We start from the raw sequence: 12,563 nt of genomic DNA, 5'->3' as shown, positions 1-12,563 counted from the left end.
TGGGTTTCTAGGAATACGTAACTTTATTTATGAAATGCCACGTTAGCATACCTGTTGAGTATGACACATCATACCATTTAAACACAGACCCAATCGAAATCTAAGTGAATAGTGTTTTACTAATTCGTGCAGATAGAGGCACGCTTGTGTACAGATACTCAGTTTTGTTAAAACAGACTTTCGTCGTAAGGTTATCGTGGGTAGTTTTATTTCATTTCTTACAATACAGTGCACAGTTTTCGTAAGGTTTCTTTTAGTGTTGTTAAAACAATACTAAACATGAGAGAGAAATTAATCATCAACGATATATGCGAATTCTCTGATGTTATCTATGACAGTCTGACAATGCACATGCAGTTTATTGATTACATCCATGTAGAAAACTTGTTCTGAGTTAAAGCTGTCAAACAAGGTTTGAAGAAGAATAAAATGCCACTACCAGACGACAGCTAATATAGAAAATACGCCGGCCGAAGTGGCCGTGCGGTTAAAGGCGCTGCAGTCTGTAAACGCAAGACCGCTACGGTCGCAGGTTCGAATCCTGCCTCGGGCATGGATGTTTGTGATGTCCTTAGGTTAGTTAGGTTTAACTAGTTCTAAGTTCTAGGGGACTAATGACCTCAGCAGTTGAGTCCCATAGTGCTCAGAGCCATTTGAACCATTTTGTAGAAAATACTTTTCTGACTATTTTGGCACGATGCACTCTCCCCATACATAATACAAAAGCTTTGAGACGCATCTGCTGCCTGGCCGTCTATTAAACCTGAAAAGAACAAAATGACGCATAAGTTAGCCTTTTTTCCACATGCGACTATTTTGGGTTGAGAAGTGAAGAGAATTATGTTCAAAGTTCCATTAAATTGTTAACTTCAGCAGACAGCAGAATTGCGTTTTAAAAAAATGTAGTAGCGAATGTAATGTAACACGCGACGTCTTAACAACAGTGCGCGACGCTTCCCGTTATGCTACTAGCTCTGACGTAGCTATAGCACCTCTGGAAGTGAAAAACAGTTCCTCCAGAACTTCGGCATTCCACAGTGCTGTGAGATAATGCATATAGCCGGATGCAGACTTCTGAGAGACATACAGTTACAGCATTTCTTTTGCACTGCACGATGGTTTCAACAAACAGATAGCTCAATAGAGTAGCTCAAATGGAAAGGAACACTTCCTATTTAAATTTCTGCATCCTACACTGTTGGAAATGCTGTGTAGGTGGCAGTTACGTTATTTTATGTCGGTGATTACAAAATAGAGTCGAATGCATGCACTGGGTAGCCAAGGCAGCTAGTTCATGGCGATTCGGTCAACCAAGTAAATGAATGTACTGAACATCCTGCAAACCACTACAGGTAGCCTGTGTGTCAGAATTCTCATCTTGTGTGCCGCAACAGTGTTATGATAGAGAAATGAGTCGTAGAGAAGAAGGTTTGGTGGTCTGTTGGACTGTTGATAGTTTTATATGACGATGGTCTCGGTTCGATTCCAACTTCTGCCGATGTTTTTTGATAGGGAGAGGCAGATTCTATTCTCTTCTGCTACGCCAAGTGAAGAAGGTATAATGGCATTGTGGTCTGAAAATCACATTAAACATTATATTCCTTCTCTACCAAGTAGACGTTAGGTGGAACCACAATAAAGTAAGGAGTGGCGACATGTAGAAACTCCATCACCAGTAACCTTTCTTATACTAGTTATTTATTTCTAGTGACGAAACAAACCCTGTGTATGGTCTCAGGACACTTATTCCGTCTTTTACTTGAGCTTCTGTATGTCGATAAAATTGGTTCTGAACTGGGAATGCAACTCAGACCGCCCTTAACGCGAAATTTGATCCCTTCGTGACAATACAGCTCGACTACAATTTGTTGTTTGTTTAAAACTGCAGATTCCTCAACATCTCCACATATTGCGCATGAATGGGTTGGAATCCTGGCCCAGAACTAAACTTTTCACTACGTATTATCAAGCTCTAGCATGAGAACACCTATCTGCTGGTGGAGAATAATTTTTATTTTTAATGCATTTTCATTCGTTGTCAACACTAACGATATCTGACGTTTTTGACTCCCAGTGAGACACAGAACTATTTGCGAGATCACTGTAAGTTCAAGGATGTTATTCCGAGCTGCTGGTGGAGAAAAATTCGTTAGCTGACGTCTCTCTGTGTGTAGTCAACAACGATATGTGTGAGGTTCGATTCCTAGTCAGCACTGAAATCTTTGTCATAATAATTCTAGTTCAAACATGCTCACATGTCGCTGCTGGTGTAACAAAGCCATACTTAACGTTACTTTTCTCTAGAATATAACAGCGATATGTGCCGGATTGGAGTCCTGGGAAGGAAAAAATTAATGTTTCGTCTCGTCATTTCAGTTAATACATCTAGCTACTGCCGAGAAAATCCGATATGTCAAAGTTGATTGTTCTTCGATAACAATCCGATTAGGTTCTGGGTTCGAATCCCTGTCCAACACAAAGCTTTACCTCACTGCATTTCAAGTAAGTTACTTGTGAAGAAGCAGTATTTAACATCTCTCGTAGTTCGTTAACAGGGACTATATGCTGGATAGGAATTCGCGACCGTTAAAAATGTTTACGTTATGTAATTTAAAGTTGATATTTCTTAACTGATACTGTCTAAAATCGAGGTATATCACTCTCTTTATTCCTAGTCAGGAATGACTGTTAACTTCCGTCAGTCACGAAATCTTAGTTTGCACGACCTGGGTTTGAATCCATATGCAGAACGAGTCGGTTCGTCGTGTCATTTGAAGTTCATACATATTCTCAACTAGCTGCTCGTGAACAACGTAAATTTTTAATGACGTTTTGTCTTAAATAACCAGTATGGTATGTTACTTTGAAGAGGAAATCATGAATACGACGAACTTACTACGTGTATTACCTATATGTCGTAATAACGAGAGTGCTAACATTTCATGTATGTCAGTTATTGCAATAAATGCGAGCTTAGAAGCCTTAAGGACAGTCTTATCTGTGATGAGGTGTTCCCTGATATTTGTAGTATCGTGGTATTACTTTACATCTTGAGTTATTGCGATACAGAGCAGTGTTTTCTAGTGGCGACTTGTTGGAACCATTTTCAATAGTCAAACGAGTGTATCAATGAGCGATTAGAGGACCTGCTAGACAGCTGCGTTATGTGGGTTGCATGGGAATCAGGCGAAATGCATTCCAGGTCGTTCGGATACTTTTGAGCATGACTGTACTTCGTTAACAATCCGATTAGGTGCTGGGTTTGCAATCCTGTCACAAGCTTTTGAGAGGTGGCATGAGCCCCCTCTCATATTTCTATCTTACGATTCTCCTCTCTAGTTGCATGCGGTGGAGGGTTGCTTTTCCTTAACACGCGTACTTCCCACGCAGCGTCTCTCGTCACCCGGGTGGGCCGGTGACAGGCGGGCTCTGTAGAACTGGAGAGAGTTAAGCCGACGTGTGTGAGGCAGTCGAGTGAATGCTTTTCAGACGCCGACATTGTCAAGAGACACGCCCGCTGGGGTGTGAAGTAGCGGCTGGGCTAGAGGTTCCGTTACTTCAGAGAAACTTTGCGAAAACACTTTCTGGCGGGCTACCAGCGAGGCGTGGGAATGACTTGTGTACCCACGCAGTTGTGGCGGGAAAATTCCCGCACTTTCTGCAAAATCAGCACAGAAATTGGCGCCAAGAATCTCCATTGGTGGAATGGTAGTGCTCCGGCAATGGAGTGGAATTTCCGCCGGTTTTCGAGTTGCTGATTGGAACGTAACCACGGCCACTGTCGTGGGGGCGGGAATGTTCGGTGTTCGGCCTGTACGGGTGCTCTGAGTAGTCGGCAGTCGCCTTTCGGTCGAGGTCGTCGGAGCAACCAGCCCTCGCCTGCGGTACGCCAGATCGTGTTCTGGGAGATAAGAAGACTGTTGGTAATGTACGTCCGCAGCACCGGCAGATAGGGATTTTCCTAGGTGATAATCAGAGCTCAGCAGAGCGCGCCTGTTCATCCTTTTCTAACTTTGTTCAGTTTCGAGTAGCAGCAATTACTATTGGGTTAGCTGTGTGTCTCTCTTGAGATTTGAGTGGAAAGGAATTGGCTCCACATACCACTTCGTCTTAAACCTCACGATCTAAGTTAGGGACAACTTCACCTTTACTGTGTTTGTATGAATCTCCAATTTTAGCCAATTTGATGTTTTATATTTCCTGTGTCTCTTTTACTATTCTGCGTTTAATCTTAATAAATCATATTGTTATTTTGGACAGAACTTTCTTTCTGTTAATCAATAGAGCAACCCTATCATTCCTCACTATGCTAATGAAACCTTTGTTTATTTAACTTATTTATCAAATTAAATTATTGCAGGTGCCAAACTCTCTTCTACTCCACTAGCAGGGTTGATTAGAGTCAGTTCGCGTGTTTGTTTTATCCTTGTGCAACAGCAAAAGTCGGAGTTAGAATAGGGGGGGCTTAGAGCATGATTTACACATGTGGATTCTAGTAGAATTTAGTGATAAATACACTACTAGCCCCGGCACCTCGCATAATATGGCGACCCTTAGCCTCGGATCTTTCCTGCGAATCTTCTGATAAGCAAGCAGTAATATTAGTAGGGACACTCAGAATTTTTTTTTGCTTAATTTTTATTGATTAATACGCAAGTTTTTTCTGGTAGTTCCGCATTTAGTTTTTAAGTAGCGGCGCATGTTTACTGTTTTTGTTTTCAGCGTATATATTTGTTTGTTTGTTCATTGTTTTATATGTTTCTTTGATGTGGTGTCCGTACCACTTCACACTTTGTCGAATTTGTGTGCGGTTTCTGTACCACAACAAATCGTGCGTATAATTACAGCGTTGGAGCGGCGTTGTTGAAATTTTATGTTTATGTGTAAAAATATATGGAGTAGATTAATTTTATTGTGCATTTTAGATAAATTTGTTTTTCATGAATGATAACGAGAAGTAAGGCACGACTATTATCGAGCGCAGCTAAAACAAAAGAGGATAGCATAATGGATAAGGGGCAGCTTACTGACGGGAATAGGTTCGGAGATGAGATGGGCACATTTTTAGCAGGGCAGGACGCCAGGGTCATTGATGAGAAAGGTGATTTGGACGCGATCTCAGAGCAGCGTTGCGGCCGTGATTATGATAGTGAAGTAGAGGATGAAACAGAGACAGGCACACAGGTCGAGACGGTAGCAGAAATTTATAATCAAACGAACGAGAGCAGACAGGGGCTAGCTCGGCCACGTCAGAGCTCTAGCGCCCAGGTGTCCAGAGTTACATCTCCCACGTTTGAAGAGGATCAAAAAGATGACGTAAACCCAATACTGAGCTTCCTACGATCCATGAAAGAAGAAGATGAGAAACAGCGTAAGAAGGACACTCAGACTATAATTTCGCATATAGGGGAAATTCGTGGGGAATTACTAACAATAAAGAAAGAATGTGGAGAAGCAAAACAAATGTCAATAGCTGCACAAAAAGTAGCAGGCCTGGCCAAAACGGCAGCAATAGGGGCAATGAAAGTCGCGGAAGCAACTTCTAAACTCGCAGGGCGCTTGCGACGTACAACACAATCCCACTCAAAATCCCTAGCATTCTTAAAAACTCAAGGTAATATCGCGGTTGCAAACACCACGAAACGAATGGAAGAAGTAGAGAGTCGGATAGCAAAACTAGAGCAAAACGGGCACACGAGCACTGTGCGTTCGGATACCAATGATGGAATACACAGAATTGTGTCTCCGAGGAAAAGCCCGCCGTGCTCTAGCCCAGTGACAGAGTGCGGAACTAACAATGCACACGCAGAAACAGCGAGTAATAGCTCCAATAATTATAGCCCACCTAGGAGAGTGAATTCTGAGAGCCACTTCCACTGTGATACAGAGGTAGCACATCACAGTTATCAGCAAGATAGAGCAGGACACTCAGCAGACGTGCAAGTATCGGAAACGAGTGACAACACCAGTGCGAGGATCAGACAGGATTTTGATCACAATCACTTCCTGTCGATACTAAAATTCCAGAAGTTCAAAGAAAATGGAGGGTCGATGCATCCGAAGAGCTGGGTGATGCAGTTTACAAATTCATTACCGGCATCATGGCCAACCCAGGCAAAATTAGAATTCATGTGTGGACACATCGAAGGCCAAGCCGCGGAAAAGATGCGGGGTGTGGCAGTGACGTGTCGGACTTATCAGGAATTTGTTGGTGCATTCCTGCGGACCTACTGGTCAAAGGAAACGCAAGACAGGATTAAAGAGGAAATAATATTTTGTCCTGAACTGGAAGTGTCCGGGCATAGGAGCGCAACAAAATTTCTTGATGATTTACTCAAGAAGAATCAATTTTTAGATAGTCCATATAGCAACGGAGAAATCATTAAATTTTGCTTTTCCAAATTGCCAGTTAGGTACCAACAGACACTTGTCGGCAAGTGTGGATCTGACATAGAAGCATTCAAGAGTCTATTGCGCGAACTCGAAGTAGTCTTTGATAAACAAGACGCAAAGGACAGGAAGAAGGGGCAAAGTAACAAATACCACGGGCCAGGAAGGGAAGACGACAACAGATCGCATAATCGCACTGGTCAGTTAGGAAACCAGGGTTACGGAAGTCAAGGTTACGCTATTCAAGGTTATGGAAACCAAAGACACGGAAACCAGAACGTCAGGGAGCAGGGTCAATCTAGACAAGGAATCTGGGATAGGAGGAATAACGAACGGCAAAGCGACCGTAATTGGAGAGAGCGAAACCAAGGACAACGGTGGAACCAGGAGATTGAAACTAGACCCGCTAATCCTAATGCACGTCAGAGGAGGGGGAGCTTAACAAGGGATTGACGCCAGACTAGTGCGAACACAGGCCGCCGGAATTTCGCACGTAATCTCGGACCTGGCCAACTACGGATGATACATTACGAAGATTTATCAGAAATCCTGCTCGAGGAACATAAAGCAACTCCTCGACAAGATCGGCAGCCTCTTATCACAGTAACAATAGCTGAAAAGAGTATGAATGCGATAATAGATAGTGGAAGCTACATAACAGCAATATCTGAGGCAGCATACAAGAGGTGCTCTCAGGAGATGGACTGGCCTGTTCTATCGGTTAAGAAAACAAAAATAAAAGGGGCATTAGCGGGTAAATGTACGGAGGTCACCCAACAAACAAGACTGGAATTCTCCTGCCAAGGACACAAAATAGAGTCTAACTTCTGGATCGTGCCAAATCTGGCGATCGACATGATAATAGGAACGGACTTCCTAAATGAACATGAAGCGATAGTTGATCTAGGACGAGGTGAAGTGGTTTTGAGGAAAGGGAATCCCGTCCACATTAAGTTCGACGACCAGCTGATCCCAGCTCAACTACCGTCTAACTGTGTACGGATAAACTATGCGTGTCTGAAAGACAGAAAGGAAGAACAGGTCGACGTTGCGGGTAAGGGAGAGGACACGGATGAGAATGAAGTCGGAATAATGGGAGAAATAAAGGAGAAAATAGGAGAAAAAGTGGAAGCAATAAAGAATATTAGGAGTGACCACCGCAAAGAACTTCATAAATTACTAGTAGAACATGCGGAGGTCTTTCTTCCCAAGACAGGATCAATAAAGAACTTCCAATATGAATTTCGTGTTCGTCCGCACAACCAGTTTCGTGTGCCACCCTATCCAATCCCCTTGGCATATCGACAGAAAGTAGCAGCTGAAATTACGCGAATGCTGAGTGAAGGAATAATTGAACCTACGGCTTCAGCCTATAATAACCCGTTAAGAGTAGTCGAGAAGGCAGATGGTAGTATTCGTTTAGTCTTGGACTCGCGACAAATTAATACCATAATAGAACCCGAAACAGACAGACCGGAACGATTAGAGGAACTATTACAAAACTTCCATGGAATATCAATCTTCTCATCAGTTGATCTAAAATCGAGTTTCTGGCAGATCGAGCTCCATCCAAATTGCAGACAGTACACAGCCTTTTTAGCATTTGGAAGATGTTACCGGTTTCGTCGTCTACCATTTGGTTTGAACGTTTCATCTGCCGCATTCATTCGGGGGCTGGACGGCATACTAAGCGATAATTTGAAACGTCATGTCACCAGCTATGTGGACGATTTGCTGATCGCGGAGAAATCTTGGGGAGAGCACAATGCGGTCCTCGGTGAACTCCTTGCGACATTCAAGGATTACGGAGTGACTATCAATATTGAAAAATCGAATTTTGGGACGTCCTCTGTCAAATTTCTGGGACATATCATCACGGGTGAGGGCATTGCGCCAAATCCCGAAAAGATCGAAGCGATTGAAAAGTTTCCCATTCCTACGACAAAGAAGCAGTTAAGGGGGTTCTTGGGGATCATAAATTTTTACAACCGCTTTATACATGTCAAAACTCAGAGCAGTCCTCGGTTGCATCAACTTACAGGAAAGAAGATTCCTTGGGAATGGGATGAGGCGGCCGAATCCGAATGGAAAACATTAAAATTCGCATTATTACAAGCACCCATCCTATCACACCCTAATTTAGCTGAAGAGCTTTGCATAGTAACGGACAGTTCATACTCCGGTCTGGGTGTCATGGTGTTCCAAGACTATGTACATGAAGGAAACAGGGTGTGGAAGACAATTGCGTTTGCTAGCAGAGTACTAGCCAAGAGCGAGAGGAATTACTCAGTAACCGAGTTAGAGGCGCTGGCTATTGTATGGGCGTTTGAAAAATTCAGATACCTTCTGTTTGGTCGCCAGACGAAAGTCTACACAGACCACAAGGCACTCGAGTTCTTGATGACTGCAAAGCTTAATCACAGGCGGCTCATTAGGTGGGCATCATATCTACAGCAGTACAACTTTTCGATAGAATATATCCCCGGCAGTCAGAACATTATTGCAGACGCCTTATCACGGTCACCGATCGGATTTGAGCACAACATGGAAGAAGATCTAGAGGAAAATCACTACTGCCTTTACTATATGCAGAAAGTAGCCTTTGAGAATTTTATTACCTGTAGTATGCAGGACATCAAGAAGGAGCAAGACAAGGACCCTGCCCTAGTGTTATTGAAGCAGAAATGGATAGACAGAAGACACGCCACCATCAGGCAGTTCTACCTCTTGCGTAAAGGCATAATTTTCCACCGAAATTATACCAATGACACTGAATGGGGGGTATGCATCCCTGAACACCTAATAAACAAGGTTATATGGCATACTCACCTTAGCTATGGACACTTCGGACCACGCAAGTGCAATCTCAAGCTAAGGACCATGTGTTACTTTCGAAACATGGAGCGTTGAATTCGGAGGGTACTGTCGGTGTGTAAAGACTGCCAAAAGGCGAAGCACACCACTGTGAGCATGCAGGCACCATTATACCCAATCGTACCGACCAAATTAAGACAATTAGCAGCAACAGATTTGATGGGACCTTTGCCAAGAACAAGAAGAGGATATACTTACGTATTAGTGTTTGTTGAGCTAACGTCCAAATACGTTACCTTTACGCCACTGAAGAGGGCAACAGGACGAACTGTATCACGAGCCCTAATCCGGGATTTCCTACCACAGGTTGGTCATGTGAGTAGAATCATTTCTGATAACGGGCCACAGTTTAAGTCAAAAACATGGAAGGAGACGTTGCGTCGATGTAAAATTGATCCCATTTTTATATCTTCACACCATCCGAGCTCGAATGCTGCAGAACGGGTTATTAAAGAACTCGGAAACTTGTGCCGGTTGTACTGTAACAAACAGCACACGACATGGGACGTTTTCCTTAAAGACTTCCAGGAGGTGATCAATGAGGCACCCCATGGGATAACAAAATTGGCACCCATTACAGTACTGAAAAACCGGATTCCTAAGGACTTGATAACCAAGGTCGTAAACTTCCCACCAAGGGCGCGAACGCAGCACCAAGCCATAGTGGATTTGGCTCTCAAGAGGATACGGGCTGCAGCAGAGGTCAGGAAGAGACGTGCCGACAGGGGAGCTCGTCTACGACACTTCCAAATTGGACAAAAGGTGCTCGTTAAGTCTTTCCGACTTTCGAACAAACAAAAAATGAAATGCCAAAAATTCTATTCTGTTTACAACGGCCCGTACCGTATAAGGAGAGCAGCTCACCACAATGCTTATGAATTGGAGACGCTGAAAGGAAAGAAGTCCATAGGACTCCACCACATCTCTCACATAAAGGAGTTCGTAGAATAGTAGTAGTGTAAGAAGTGTACATAGTAGAATAGGCAAAATATATGAACCTTTGTTCGGGGAACAATAATCGTTACATTAATAGATTAAGATTGCTAAAGTATTAACACGCTGCGTTGTCTTGCATAAGAATTTACTGCTGCTATCCTCTTTTTGTTTATGTTCGCGATCTCCAATGTCGATGGAGTAGGAGACACTACCTTTTCATGAGCAATGTTTTTGTCCTTTCCTATCTGGTGTCCATGTTGAGGGATAATGATGAGTGACGAGACGTCGCACAAACGGGCGCATACAAGAACGTGCTCTTAGAAGCGTTCTGAGAGGTCGTGATACGCTCCATAGCGGCCACAACCAGTTCGTGAGACGTTCATACCAATGCTTGCAGGCACGCGTCAGTGCACTGCACGATTGTGGTATATTGCGCGATTTCGAGGGTGAATATGGGCAGTATAGTTTTTGCAGAGCTGCGCCGGTATCGTTGTCTTGCAAGTCGGGGTGAACCTGTGAGCATTTGACTCTAATGGTGCCCTAGACGAGAGAAATGAGGGCATAAAAGCCTACCATGCTAATGTGCTGGTTGGGGATTTAGCGTGCTGCTCGTTTTTGTCACAGATGAATCACCAAGGAATTGTACTTGGATATTCGTGACATACTGTGTAGCTGGCGTGTGTTGGGTGTCTGAATCCTCAACAGGAACCAGTCCTGGCTTGGTCATATTACATTGCTTCTGGAAAGGTGTACTTCGATCGCGAAAACCGCATCACATAGAGAAGGAAGTTGCAACTATAAATTTATTGTCGTGTATAGCCATGGCTAACCCAGTCTCTGGAGTTTCAGTGAGGCGTAATGAAAACTCGGAGGTCATGTCGTACGGCGCGCACATCACTGTCGTCAATAGCGGCGAGCAGCAAGACACCTCAGCGTAACAGGAACTATGTAAGGGTATTGTATAAGGTAAAAAAAAAAAAAAAAAAAAAAAAATAAATAAATAAATAAAATAAAATAAATAAATAAATAAATAAAAGGGAAAGTACGATACTAGGATAAGTTAAACTGTAGGATTTAACAATAACTAGATTAATATTGTGGGGGTTTTCTACCACAAGTGTGGCGCGCGCCTGTTGAGTTGCTATTTTTCAGGTCACCAAACCACAGACCCGAGATGGAGGGACGACGGGCGAGCGAAAGTAGCGTAGTTGCATGTTCTTTATAGCACAGTAAAACTTAGACCTGCATAACAACATAATTTAATTAAAAGACGTAGAATGTAGATCGTTGGGATATGGTAGTTAATTCTTGAAGCATGTCTACTGTCGATCTATATAATTAATAGTAATATTAGTGCGGGCCCGCACATTTAGTTGTTCATCCATTACAAAGCATCAGTTATCACACACCATGTACTTACTGAGATCGGTCTCTACACGTATATCAAAATAAATTATTTCCATGTCTAGATTAGATGTTATAATGATTGCCATAGATTAATAACTATAAAAGTAAAATAAGAGTGTCTGAAATGACAGACCATCAATGTTTCATTAGGTAAATTTATTATAACATAGAAGGTCATGGGAAAAAGTTAGGCATAAGACTTTTGTAAGAATTGTACAGATGACGAGGAACGTGGCAATGCAGAGGCCAGCCAGCGCAAAAACAAGAGGTCTTCGGCTACCTGCTAGAGGGCGAGCGTCCCGTCCTACACGCTGACAGTCACCCGGCTGCCTACCTGAGGGATTACACGGGACCCTTGCCCCGCCACAAGCGAAAGTGGGGCTGGCCGTTGACCCTGACACGCGACAGCCTGCTAGCTCTCCGGACGCGGCAGCCGCTTGGAGGGATTCCCTGCGGCAGACCACGTTGTCGTGAGTACACGAAGAAGATCACATATCGTGTCAGAACCTGCGCCTCATGTGCCTCAGGACAGAAAGGGACGCTCTATACTCACCTGTTTGGGTTTTTACAACTCACTAGCATTGGCCGATCTGCATACACAAAGCAGTATCGTGCCACACTAACAAATGTATGGTCTCATGTCTTACTTCTCCTCTCTATTAGAGAGCAGTTTTTAACAATAGTCGCTCCTAGTTCGATCCTGTATGGATGACCTCACACACTTGTGGAGTCACTCCACGTGCCATCATCCCTCGTCGAACTGCAATATTGGGAAACATAAAGTTCTGTCCAGCGAGAGAAGAGACCTAGACTAGTGATGTATCCCAACGAGTAGACCTCAGAGACAATTAATCGACGTGAGGAGAGCCTATCACTGTGTCTTCCTACCATACGGCCGTGATCATATGCGTGGGTCTGACTACAATCTCAACAGCGTACTGCAGACACTCCAGAAC

This window comes from Schistocerca nitens, chromosome 3 (assembly GCF_023898315.1).
Source record: "Schistocerca nitens isolate TAMUIC-IGC-003100 chromosome 3, iqSchNite1.1, whole genome shotgun sequence".
NCBI classification, from domain to species: domain Eukaryota; kingdom Metazoa; phylum Arthropoda; class Insecta; order Orthoptera; family Acrididae; genus Schistocerca; species Schistocerca nitens.
This window is presented reverse-complemented; position numbering follows the sequence as displayed.